This window comes from Vulpes lagopus, chromosome 17 (assembly GCF_018345385.1).
Source record: "Vulpes lagopus strain Blue_001 chromosome 17, ASM1834538v1, whole genome shotgun sequence".
Lineage (NCBI taxonomy): Eukaryota > Metazoa > Chordata > Mammalia > Carnivora > Canidae > Vulpes > Vulpes lagopus.
In genome coordinates, this window is record NC_054840.1 from 32,473,576 (window position 1) to 32,485,726 (window position 12,151).

Genomic DNA, 12,151 nt, shown 5'->3' on the forward strand with positions numbered 1-12,151 from the left:
ATAGTTTTGTAGTTACATAAGAACCATCTTAGCAATTTTTAAAATTATCCTATCTTGGTATAAAATTATTGGTATTGAGATGTGACCGCGCAGCCAACAATCCAACAGTACCTTGCAAATGTTTTATCATAGCATCAGAGAGGGCTGCAGCATGAGTTCTGTTCTGTATGGGTTTCTGTGGTGTGCAGCATCCTGGTTAGGGAGGGACTTGGCCAACACGTTTTACAGAGAGCATGTAGATGTGTGTGTGTGTGTGTGTGTGTGTGTGTGTGTGTGTGTATAGTATTGTCTTTAAGCCTAATCTTCCTTTCCATTATATTTTTAATCCAACATAGGAGTTATATAAATTCAAGAAGTGCTCTATGTTTTTCTAATCCCTGTTAATCCCTCGCTCCAGACATTCCGCAGAGAAAATGAACACCAGGCAGACATGATCCGTTCCAGTCCCACGGATTCGAAAACTAAGGGTTACCTGAAGTAGATCTTGACCCAGCTCCAATGTTCTTATCCCTTTAGTAAAGTATTTTCTTTCTCAGTACATTGAGGCTTTTGTAGTGTTACTTACAAATCAGCCATTTCTTACATATGAGAAACTGTGGTCCAACCTGCTCAGACACCATCAGCACAGCTCTCATCTGAGACGTCACAAGCCTCCACCTGCTCAGTTCTTATTTTGGAGAATAAACTTCTGCCATATTTTCGAACATTCTGTGCTTAACATTTTGTGATTGTTTCCCAGTGGTTAAAATGCTTTGAGCCAAGGCTTCATTTCAGTTATATTTACTTTTCTAAATCTTGGAGGTGCCCAACCGACTGTATGCAAAAGAAAATGGATAATGAAGCTTTTTAATTAATGTGAATATTATGAAATTTTAACTGTGGTTGATGGGCTTTGGTTAGGAATCAATCACTGTCCCTTAATTCTCTGATGGATCTGAGAATATGTGAAATGAAACACTTCCAAAGGTGCTCACATAGGAAAATCCAACTGGATGGGAAGATTTCTGATTTATTGAATGCCAGATAGAATTGGTCCGATACAGCACCCTGGGGCTTTATGAGCCTATGATATTTGTGTAATGAAGGTTATGCCTGCACTCATAACATTTCATATTCCAAGCTGTATTCAATCATCACCCTACACTATGAGGCTTGCATTGATAAACATATTAATTAGAAAAAGAATCCTTCCATGGATGTGTGATGAGCTATTTCAGTGGCAAGCCTGTGGGAGGGAGAAAACCCTATAAGAATCGGTGCAAGCCCCTACAGGAGGTGACCTGTTCCTTGCCAATTTCCTCTTGGGTGCAATTTTCTGAAGATGAGAACGTGGGGCTCTGTCTGGGGCCCCAATAGCTTATCCTTCAAAATAAAGTCGAAATTACAGTAACCTTCACTCAGGACGAAGAATCACACTTGTTTTCATGTGTCCACTACCTTTGTTAGATGCCAGGGGCACGTCCTGGTCACAAGCCAGCTCTCCTCCTGGTCTGTGTCTCAGCAGACGGAGCTGCCTGGGCTCCGTCCTGCTGAGCTTGGCTGCTGGTGGGTGCTGGTCACCTGTCCACTGAGCCTGGTTGCTACAGAGAAGACAGCACTCCCTCCACCCCATGGTGCCCCGCCTGGGTTCCTGCTTAGACTTCTTGGTCCCAAAAGTCACAGAGTGGGGGTACCTGCCAGCCGGGATGACTAGGTGGAGATGGGCCCCATGCCAGCTGCTCCTCCACTCCGGACCTGTGGCCTGTCACATGTGTACACCTATCCCGAGCCAGCCCCTTCTCACCTGTCTGCAAGCCCATCCATGCAGTCTGGAAGCCCACATGGTTCTGAAGGGCTGCAAACATTTCTGATCATAGGATGTTGTGTGAAGCTTACAGTTGAAACAACTGAGCCTTTTTAGATAAATTGCTGCTAATCTAGGTCATTACCTTCCTGGGTCCTAAAATGGGTTTCTTAAATCTCAGCCATATTTTACATATACCCCTGCTAAATATCACTTGTATGGTCTTCAGCATATTTCTGAGCATGTCCTCCATGCCTGATTTGGTCGGTGGTGAGCTTTTTGAGGATGTCCTTCTGGAGACTGTTCAGATGGATGCCTCACCTGTGATATGGATTGGGCCTTGTCCCCAGCCAAGTGTGTTTCCACCTAACATTATGCTGTTCCACCTGCAAGTCTACACAGTCTTTGACAAGCTCAGTGGATGACCTGACCCTGCCACAGCCCTACCTGCAAAGTTGGGAACTCCCTGGAATGGGAAATATGAATACAAGACCTTGGTCTGATGGCTTGTAGGGCACTTATGATGGTTGCCACTGGTTGTCTCCTATTTGGAACCTAACTCAGGCCACAGAAATGTTCAAAGAGTCTTAGAATCTGGACAGTGTCCTATATGGCCATTTGAAGACAGATCTATCAACAAAGTCCTAGACACATGGGCATTAAAGAAAGATGTAGATGTTTCCGGAGTATAATGTGCTGCAAGAGCTCACCTGTTCCTGCTGTCTTAGCTTCATGTGTTGGTTTCAGTAACATCAGCTCCTTGTACCCAAAACAGCGTGGCAGGGATCTGGCGGAAGCAGGCCACAGGCTCAGCAGGCTGTGTCCAGCAGCATCCCCATCCGCTCATCCTGGGCCCAGGTAAGTTGCGCCCTCCGCCTTCTGCTGATGGTAAGCCTCACCAACTGTGTGGCTAAAGTGCAGCCTCTCCCTTCCATGCTTAAAACGTCACCAGAAGCCCCCGGGGACTGTGGGAACCTTGCCACCATCAAGCTGCTGATAGCTGAGCAAAGAAGATTGGGTATGAGCCTGCTGCTTCATTTTTTTTGCTTCCTTTTTACTATGATGTTGTGTTAGTGATGCACACCTTCCAGCTGTTGTTGTGTTCCCTCCTTGTGGTGGGAAGTGGGCTGAGCTTTCCCACGGTAACGGACAGACCCTGTCAATTAGGTATCGCTTTCAATTTTCCTGTTTATAATCCTGTGGCTACTAAACATCAATAATTCCTGCCCTCTCTCCTTGTCCCCCGGAAGATTGATGGCACACGTCATCTCTCATACGAGGACATTTAAATGAAAATCACACTTCCGTCGGCATCCCATTTTCCCACTAAGCGGGGGAAGCAACCCTATTAAATCAAATTATATGTGACTTTTAAAACTTCCCTTTACAGCATTCAATTGAAAATCTGAATCTTATCATAATACATTGCCTTTTTATGAGTAAATTGACTTTACTTGGTCCCTGGGGGGTTTCCAGCCTCCTTTCCACACTAGGGGAGACAGAGACCCACTGGCCCTCTAAGGCACAGAACACATGCTGGAGCCGGCAAGAGGCCCAGAGGGCCCCTGGTCCTGTCCTCGCTGCATTTGGGGGCACCAGGGCCTGGCCCCAGCTCACCTGGGCAGTGACCAGGGCTCCTGACTCCAGTTGGCATTTTGGTCATGCGGCATCTATCCAATGCAGGAGTAAGTCAGTGGGTCTTGGGGGTCCCAATTCCCATATCAGCATCTGCTCTGGGTGATTACTGGGAAGGTGGGCCCAAAGCTGATGATGGGTTTCCCGGGAGCCTTCTCACATCTGAGCCCTGTGGCTGGGAGGGCAAGTGCGGGGCAGGAAGGCAGATGACCCTCACTGAACTCAGAGAGCCACCTGAGATAGCTCCCCAACCTGCCAGGGCCACAGAATCTACTACTCATGCTGGGAAGGGTCTGGAAGGTGTCTTAAGCGACTGTATCTTACTTTGAGAAGTTACAATAAGCAAGACGCCAAGTACAAAAAGACAGTGCTCAGTAAGAAGGGACCCTGAGGTAGTGGTTTCCTTTCTTGACAGGATTACAGGAGAGAATGCCGCTAAACATGATGGATCTGGATTTATGAAGATCTCTGAGAAAGCTTCTCATCACATCCTTGAGGACTGAGAGTCACTGAATGGTTATATAAGATAGTATCAGATTTGGGTGATTGGAAATTGAATGAATCGCTGCATTAAGGGAATATTGGGGTTTAAAATATTTTTTTTAATTTAAAAATTTTTGATTTGGGGACGCCTGGGTGGCTCAGTGGTTGAGCGTCTGCCTTTAGCTCAGGGTGTGGTCCTGGGATCTGGGATTGAGTCCCTTGCAGGGAGCCTGCTTCTCCCTCTGCCTGTGTCTCTGCCTCTCTCTCTCCCTCTCTCTGTGACTATTATAAATAAATAAAAATTGAAAAAAAATTAAAAAAATAAATAAATAAAAATAAAACTTCAGTATAGTAAATGTTTTCTGATTGTTTTGCAAAATAAAATAAAATAAAATAAAATAAAATAAAATAAAATAAAACTTTTTTATTTTTTCTGCCCTCCCCCACCCAGCTTCATTGGGATAAGTGACATACGCTACTGTGTAAGTTTCAGGGAACATTGAATGAAGCAGTGGCGGAGCTGGAGGGACCTTTCCAGGGTCCGTCATGCAGCCCAGGACTGCCGGCTGCAGATGCCATGGCTGTTGCAGGAGGGGCTGAAATGCGGGCCATGTAAAACTCCAGTTGGCGAAATCAATATTCAGAAATTCATTAGAAGAAATTAGCAGACTAAATCTCGGTGATAGCAAGTGTACGTCCTACCATTTGACTTAAAAGCGGGGTCTGCAGAGGCATGTTCCAGTGGAGGCATCTGGTCGCCCACAAGGTAACACAAGCCCATGTTGTGACATACTAAACCCGTCACCAGAAGCATCGTGACAAAGGAGTGCCATGGGGATTAGGAGAGAACACACAAAGTTCTCTGGTTGAGTAGATGTGCCCATGCTTTCCCTGAAGGAAAATGAAGGTGATCACTTTATTCTGTTGCGTGAAAATGAAGTCACCGTTGGGAAGTCATACTATGGGGTCACATGTAGAAATCTGCTTCTTGGAGGAGCCTGGGTGGCTTGGTCAGTTAAACATCCCACTCCTGATTGTGGCGCAGGTCATATGTCAGGGTTATGAGATTGAGCCCCACATTGGGCTCCATGCTGGGGGAGGTAAAGTCAGCTTGGGGTTCTCCCTCTCCCTCTGCCCCTCCTCCCAATGCATACTCTCTCTCTCTCTCTCTCTCTCTCTCAAAAGGAAATGTGCTTCTTTCACAGAAGTTGTTGGACAAGAAAGAGGTCACTGAGTTCTTTGTCACCAGGTGGAGGTAGTGTCTACACCTATCTTCAGCACTGCTGACCAAGAGCCTCTGACCCTTGACTGTTGGCCCAGGCCCAAGACCCTGCCGTTGGGTCCCTGGTTCTGGTCCCCTCACTGCAGTTGAGGCTTTGCCCTGACTTTGTATACCTGTTCTGATGGGCGAAGCCATGGGAGGACCTGACGGTCCACCCAAATCCCACACCCTGATTTCTGGAGAGCAGGTTACATTAGCACAGTATCTAAAATCTGGAATTTGATTTTAAACATTGATTTCCTCTTCTCGTCTTTCATAGCAAGGCCACTGTCTTCTAGGAGCTTTCACTTCCAGGGGATTCTGAGTGAGAGCTCGGGCTGAGCTCCTGCACTGAGCCTGGAGATGCCGCCGCTGCTCTCTCTTCCCACCTCCTCTCTGCGGTGTCCTCATCTCCCGATGCCCTGCCCTCAAGGCCTCCTAAAGAACCCAGTCCATGCCATGTGATTCCCTGACCTGTCCCCTCAAACCCATAAACACACAGCTGGGTTCCTGTTCCTAAATTGCATTTGTGACTTGAAATAATGAATGAGAATGTTTTGACATTTATAATGAGAACGAGTCGGCTTAGTATAAGGTGCTTCCAAAAGAAAAAAAATCTATTTATGTTCATCACTTGCCAGCTAATCCACTAGTAATGATCTCATTGTCACGTGATCAATTAAATTTTATCATTAGCAGGATCAGCATAATCATATTATGAAAAACTGATGCCACGTAATTCTTGCTAAAGGGTAGACCGAGTGGGACTCTGACGTGCTACTTGGCAACCAGGTGGCAGTGAGCGTGCACCCGCTTCTTCACAGCTGACACAGAGGGGCTCTGATTTCTACTAGGAAAGGGTTTAGGCTCAGGCCCCTAATTTAAAATAGAACTCGTTTCCCTTCCACACTTTTTCCATTTCCACCGTGTACAATTTTACTTCACTGTCTTGACTCGTTCCGTCGGGATCTTGTGCTTGGCTTTGGTTTCACTGGGAGTGAAGGTGAGGACCTGGGTGTGTCTGTGCACACCTGCATTGAACAAGCGGAGAGTGTGGGGGGCCGGGGTGGGGGGGACTTGCTTCCCGGAGGGTGGGCCTGTCCTTCTCGAGACAACAAAAGGCCACCTAGAATTCACTTGAATATGTCCGCACAGGTCCTAAGAATTAGGCGAACCTCAAAGGAGAAGGACAAGCACTAGAAGCCAGAAGGACAATAAATACCGTCAGATGACTTGTGGATTTACGCAGCATCAATCAGCAGGCCAAGGTCGTGGCACAGCGCCCGTGTGAGCCTGTGTCCTGGGTGTGGACCTGGCCTGGCTTCCCCAACAGACAGTGGGCGGGAGCTGGGCTTCGGCCGTGTCTTCCCTTTGGGGGACAGCCGTGGAAAGGAGCGTGCTCTGTTGGGTGATAGGACTCGTGTGGTCTGTCGTGTGGTCTGGCTCATTACGAACACAAGAATCAGCACTTGTAACACCAACAAAATCAAAGGCCAGACAAAGCTATCTTCCGAACACTGACACTGGGAACCCCCAAGGCTGCTAGTCACAGGCGTCTAGGGTTTTCTGTGGGGCAACATTCCTGATTACTCTAATTAGTTGTTAGCTTGGATGATCTCGGGCCAAAGCATCTTCCATCCTTCCCTGTCACAGCCCGTGGCGTCCCTGCAAGCTGCCTGTCCCCAACTCCCACGGCTGGGCACATGGAGGTCTGATGCCTCACAGGGCTTGGCCTGTCTCTCTGCTCAGTGGCAGCTTTCTTCTTCCCTCAGTTTATAGGGGTCAAATGTTTTAGTTCAAAAAGTGTGACTTTTGGTACAAAGCCATCCTGAACAATTTGGACCGGGCTTCCTGACCTTGTTATTCCGTGGGAGCCGGAGCCTCCTTTCAGCCCGCCTTCCACTGGCTGCTGCTTCGACATGCTTCACTAAACCTAATAGCTCCCTATTACCAGCTACAATTTAGCATCTGAGCCAGGAGCTGGATGAGAAAGGGGAGAAGAGAGTGTAAATTATACGGAGTAGCGGGGAACAAAGGTTTTATTTCTCCTGAGCACAGCCCTTTGATAGGAAAACGGGGGAGACAAATGTGTCGCTAATTTAATTAAGTAGTATGAGTTTTCAGGGTCTACGGATACCATTTAGAATGGGATTAATCAAGAGCAGGTGACGAGAATGAATAGTCACACACAATGTGAGCGTCTTTAACGATCCGACACAGTCGAGTGGAATCAAGTGCTCCTCAGAGCAGGACACAGTTTTGCTTGCTAATCCAAATCTACCTACCCTTTCTTCTTACAATGCTCAGCTTGTTCTCAGGAGGCAGGAAACTTTTCCTATTTTCTCACTGTGATCAAGACACCCAAAGTGAAAGGATAAAGGGCCTGCCTCATCTCCTCGAGGCCGGTTGTGCTCTCCGACAAGGAGGAGGTGCCGTTGGGGGATCTCGGGGCATCTTCTCTGTGACCGTCGGTCCACATTAGAAATAAATATGTCACTTTTCGGTTCTGTAGCTGAATACGTGGACGCACCCTCACTGCGTGTGAGCCCTCCCGTGTGCTCAGTGCGGGAGGAGGCCCCTCGGCCCTGCAGGGCCGGTGTTGGGACAGCACCAGACAAACACGCATGCAACTGCACAAAGCTGCACGCCCCAGGGCCCGTGTGATGGCCTTGCACACGGTTCGGGTCAGCACACCCTGGATGAACCGGGCTGCGGGACGACCCACCCCACGCAGTCAGCCGCGCCCAGCACAACCCCCAGCAAAGGGACTCGGGATTGTGAAGGCCTCTGAGGAGGACTCTCCTCACTTCCGAACCGACTCACTGATTGTGTGTGTGCAGCACACGGATCGCTCGTACCCACATGCCCCTGAGGGCACGCCGTAGTCTCTTAGGCATCTAAGGAGCGTTCGGACACTCTGGTTACGTCAGCTATTCTGGATGTCAGGTGTTTAGGAGACGGCGGGGGAGGCGCGTTTTGGTGTCGATGGTCATCCACACGTCCCGATGCTCAGCTGGCAGAGACTAAGTGGTGAATTCTGTCGTCAGGCGACTCTTCCATGGGACAGCGAGTCACGCAGGGCTGCTGCCTTCTTCCCGGACTGTCCGTGGGTCAGCACCACAGTTAGAACACAAAACACACAGGAGGGACACCTGGATGGCTCAGGGGTTGAGTGTCTGCCTTCGGCCCAGGGTGTGATCCCAGGGTCCTGGGATCGAGTCCCACATCGGGCTCCTTGCAGGGAGCCTGCTTCTCCATTTGCCTGTGTCTGTATCTCTCTCTGCGTCTCTCATGAATAAATAAATAAAATATTAAAAAAACCCCACAAAACAAAACAAAGCAGACAACACACAAAACCTTTTCTAAGCTCTGGAGACTGTAATGGTCAGTAATGGTTTTCCTGGGGAACTGTCTCAAACTACGAAATATTTATTAAAAGCCTTCGGAGGAATATCCGGGGATCTCAGATGAACACTTTTCTCCTCCAACACCATAAATAAGTAGCATGCTTGGTTATATTGTCTCTTAAGTCAGGAAGATAAAACTGGTGATGAAAAAGGCATCTGTCATTGGAAGGAGCACACCCTAACTGCACACTTCAAGGTGGAAGAAGAGGAATGTTTTGAAGAAGACATTGTTCTGGAAATAACCCCAAGGGTTGCAGAAACATTCAAAGGAGGGTCATGTCACCAAACCTTCTGGGGCTTGAGATTGGAGGAACTGCCCCATGCCCGGTGTCGGAGGGGACAGCGGCGACTTCAGAGGCAGAGACCCCAGGTTCACAAAGCAATGACCAAGGGCCGCTTCTTCCCTCAGTTCAGCAAGGTCCCTGTGCAGTGGGCGCCCGCTGATGGCAGGTGCACACGGGAATGGCTTCTTCTTTGCTCTGTGAGCTCTGTGGTCACAGCCCTGCCAGCCCCGTGCAGGGCGGCTGCACAAGCCATGGGACTGGGAGCAGGGCTGGGCCGTGCCCACGTGGCCAGCCAGGTGCTCATTCCTCATGCGGCCTCCCCCCCGCAGCAGGCCTGCTCCTGGGTGTGTTCGGTGGCCCCAGACCCAGACCTGGCCCTGGTTGCTTCGAAAGGGGGTGCAAGGAACAGCGGACGTGTTGAGACCCGAATTGTAGTTATGTCCACAGGGAGAGAGGCCTGCTGGGGACAGGGAGCTGGGAGCCAACTGGGCGCAACCTCCACCCCATGGACGTGTCTTTAGTCAGGTTTCTGGACATTCCCTGCCTCAGGGGCCTCCTCACAGACACGGGCCCCGTCCTACCACGATGCTCTCCAGCCACCGCAGTGCTGGCTGTGCTCCCGAGAGCCACGGGGTGGAGGGAACGTAAGGGAAGCCTCACTGTGGGTGTGGCACCCGGGCCCAGTCAGAGTTCATCATAGACCCGAACATTCGGGGCACGCCGTTCTCATCTGGGAGGATGGAGGGTGGGAAGAACCGGGGAAGGGTCAGGCCGCTGGGCTGGAATATATGTTCTGGGTGGCAGGACAGCGTGTGGAGCAGAACTGCACACCTGTCCTTTTGCCCGAATCGTGGGGGCACAAGAGGGTGAGTGCCGAGCTCCCTGAAAGAACCCTGGCCGCATCCTGGGGGTGGGCGTGGGGCATCCTGGTCGGGCTGGGGTGGGTTGCAGGCACGTCAGCGAGCAGCCCCAGAAGCCCCTGCCCGTGTGTCCCCTCCCAGCCCCCGGGCTCCCGGTTGTCTGCTCACCTGCAGGCACCTGCCAGAAGATGCCCAGCTGACAGAGAAGGATGCTGGAGGATGCCGTTAGAGCTGGTCTCCACCCTGTGGCTCCTGCTCCCCAGGGCCCACCCTTCGGCTTTAAGGCTCCCCGTGAAGTTCCTGCCCTGGCCTGGAGATTTTTGTTGTCTGTAGGTGAGATTTTATTTCTGTGGATTCCAGCTCGGTTTTCCTCTGATGTTTTCAGGTTGGCAGTGGTAGGAAGCAGAGAGGACACAAGGTCAGACCTGGTTTCACGTGTGTCCTGTGAGCCCAGGAGGGGACACTGGGCCACCTGGTGAGCTCCTCGCCCTTCCCTCAAGCCAGGAAAGTGCTTGGGGTGGTAGCGCCGGGACTGTGTGCAGCACCAGCCGACGCACCCAGCCAGCCCTCCAGTGGCAGGAGGCCAGTGTCCTCTGACTGTCGCTCCCAAGTCCTTCTCCATCAGGAGCCAGGACACCTGTACCCCAATGTTTCTAGCAGCAATGTCCACAATAGCCAAACTGTGGAAGGAGCCTCGGTGTCCATAGAAAGATGAATGGATAAAGAAGATGTGGTTTATGTATACAATGGAATATTACTCAGCCATTAGAAACGACAAATACCCACCATTTGCTTCAACGTGGATGGAACTGGAGGGTATTATGCTTAGTGAAATAAGTCAATTGGAGAAGGACCAACATTACATGGTCTCATTTACTTGGGGAATATAAAAATTAGTGAAAGGGAATAAAGGGGAAAGGAGAGAAAATGAGTGGGAAATATCAGAGAGGGAGACAGAACATGAGAGACTCCTAACTCTGGGAAATGAACTAGGGGTGGTAGAAAGGGAGGTGGGTGGGGGGTGGGGGTGACTGGGTGATGGGCACTGAGGGGGGCACTTGACGGGATGAGCACTGGGTGTTATGCTATATGTTGGCAAATTGAACACCAATAAAAAATAAATTTATATAAAAAAGAATAAAATACAAAGGATTTAAAGCTATCTGATTGTTTATCAACTAGGATTGTAAATTTTGTGATGCGAAGATTGTAGTTACAAATAGTAATAAAAAATTGGGTTTCAGATTCTCTAAAAAAAAAGAAAAAAAAAGGAGTTACCAGGAAGTATCAGGATCACTGGAAAGAGAAGGGTCTAGAAGGAGGGTTCAGGGTATTGTGACAAGGAATGTCTGCACTTGGAAGACTCAAATGGCTTCTCTCCATCATGTAGGACTCATTCCTTGGCAATTTTTTTTTAAGATTTTATTTTATTATTTATTTGAGAGATTGCACACAGAGGGAACGTGAGAAGGAGAAGCAGACGCCCGCCGAGCAGGGACCCCAATGCAGGATTCGATCCCAGGATCCTGAGATCATGACCTGAGCCAAGAGGCAGATGCTTCACTAATGGAGCCACCCAGGCGCCCCTCATTTCTTTTAGTAGACTTAGAACCCCTTTTTTTTTCTGGGGTTGTTTGTGGTTTTAATCACACACATTGGAGAATTCTGCTTTACTTTTTTTTTTTTTTAGAAAGTCTTTTTTTTTTAATTTTTATTTATTTATGATAGTCACAGAGAGAGAGAGAGAGAGGCAGAGACACAGGGAGAGGGAGAAGCAGGCTCCATGCACCGGGAGCCTGACGTGGGATTCGATCCCGGGTCTCCAGGATCGTGCCCTGGGCCAAAGGCAGGCGCTAAACCGCTGCGCCCACCCAGGGATCCCTCTGATTTACTTTAAAAAGGTGTTTGTTGGATTAACTGGTGATTAGATCTCAACTCAAACTAAGCAGCTAGTGTAGATGGGCTGAGGGTGTGTCAGGGGTGAATCAGGCAGGTCTGAAACAACAGGTCGCATTTCCTTTTCAGCCTGAGTCTGGAGCCTCCTGTCCTTCTGATGAGACGTCCTGCAGGAGGGGTCCTGGCACTCCCCGCGGGGCCCTTGCTCTCACGCTGGCAACGGACCCCCACCCACCATCTCCCTCCGTAGAGCAGGCCGCTGGGGGTATCGCTCAGTACTTTGGGTCCACACACCCCTGAGGAGTAGCTTGTCTTTCCACTTGGTCTGCCTCATGGCCCGACCGGGGCAGGTGGGGGTGTCATGGGTGGAAACTTGACTATTAGTAAGGACAATGCAGTGCAATCTATAGATCCCCCTCTGTTAGGATGTATTTTGGAGAAACCCAATCTGCATCAACAGAACAGTATTTTCAGAATAACTTATGTACAATCCCCTTAAAATGATTATAAGTCAAAGTCTTAATTACTGTGATTTTACATTA